This window comes from Myotis yumanensis, unplaced genomic scaffold, assembly GCF_028538775.1.
Source record: "Myotis yumanensis isolate MYYU_CA2020_CCGP unplaced genomic scaffold, mMyoYum1.0.hap1 SCAF_10, whole genome shotgun sequence".
Lineage (NCBI taxonomy): Eukaryota > Metazoa > Chordata > Mammalia > Chiroptera > Vespertilionidae > Myotis > Myotis yumanensis.
Genome location: NW_027223761.1, coordinates 20492527 through 20494338, shown reverse-complemented (window position 1 = coordinate 20494338; position 1812 = coordinate 20492527).

The following is a 1812-nucleotide window of genomic DNA, read 5'->3' as shown; positions in this document are numbered from 1 at the left end:
TCATTGAGGATATATTGCTGAATTTACTACATAGAACAGAAAATAAAACTTAAATGGGTAATATTAAATACCTAATAGTTAACATTAAATTAATAAGCCATACCCTTAATGAATAATAGTATCTAAAAATACACCTTCATTAAATCAGGACCTTCACTGAATTAGAGTTTTTTAGGGATCAGGTACCTAAGAAAAAATGCATACCAATTATTTTTTTGTACAGAAAAAAAATTTTTTTCAACAAAATCATGATGCCAACTTCAGGTTTTTATTTTTCCTTTAAAAAGGAAGTCAGTTTAATTGGAACCTAATAATCCTAACTCTTCTGGCGTTGTCTTAAAGTCAGCCCTGAAGGGACTGGGATTCAACTCTATTTCATCTGTAGAAACTGGTATAAACCACAATGATTTCCTAAAGAAGAGAAAAGCAGAAATCAGATAGAGCTGACATACTTAGTACCAGGTCTTTCTAAGTCTAAACTTGGAGCCAAGTTATTTTTAGCACTTTTGAACACTACGTTCATTTTCAGTTTGGTGTTGTAGGAGTGCAGAGCAGTGCCTGGACCTTCTGGATAAAGATGATTTATAATGCTTGAGTTAGCAGAGCACCACAGTGCCCAGACTTAGACAAATGGCAACTAAAAGCTGTCAAAAGCTTAATTTGACCTAGTGTTGGTTGGCAAGAGAGGTATGTAGTGTGTGTGTTGGGGGGGGGGGGGGGGGGCAGAGTGCATGTTTCTGTTTACATACAGCAGTAAAATTCATGCACCGAAAACCTAATCATATTCCTTTGTTGGTCTAGTCTTCATGTCTTCATTTTTTTCTAAGGAAGATAAGTTACAACCAACATAATAATTACTATCAAAATGGGAATGCCTTAGTCATCACTATTATTCTGGTGGCCTATGCAGAGGCAACAGCTCAAGGGCATTGGCTAATATATGAGAACTAAAGGCCCAGTGCATTGATTCTTGCACTGGTAGGGAGTGTGGCCTGCAGGAATTGGCCCACTGTGGGAAAGCCGCTCATCCTGGTCAGCCGAGCAGCTGTGGACCTGCCCTCTGAGTGGCTGCTGAATGAGGAGATTAGTCTGAGCTGATATTTCAGGGTGATGTCTTGGGTGAAGGCGTGTTCTGTGTCCTGGAGGAACCTGGCAGAGAGCTTTGCACCCCAAAGCCACTCGGTGAATGTCCTTGATATGTGATGCCAGGTCAGTGACACTATCAGGGATGTTCAGGGAAGCTGTGCTCCAGGATCCTCAGCCATGAGGACAGCCTCCCCTGGGGGGTCCACAGTCATGTCCCCTCTTGCCATCCACCTATACTAGCTCCCCGTGCTCTTTCTAGAACACACCTTAGCGGGCCTGAATCAGCTGGTGGGGTCAGGCCAGAGTCTGGATTATCTCAGGTATTTGATAGGTGCAGAGACTTGGCTCACCCTGGGCCTGCTAGCAGCTGCTCCCACAGTGGGAGCAGCAGCTCATCCTGGTCAGCAGAGTGGTGCTCCCACTGTGGGAGCATACTGACCACCAGGGGGCAGCTCCTGGTGGCCAGTGTGTATTATAGTGACTAGTCAACCAGTCATTCTGGTTATTCCGCCATTTGGTCACTGGGTATATATATATGAAAATGTGTATGTGTGTGTCACTAAATCCCTCAGCCTTTTTTTTTTTTTTACCTATGAAAGTAATTTAAAGGAAAGATCAAGGGTATTCAACAATGCGTATGTGCTTAATGCCACTAAACTATACACTTAAGATAAAATTTACCATTTTAGCCATTCTTATGTATATTTTACCACAATAAAAAATAAA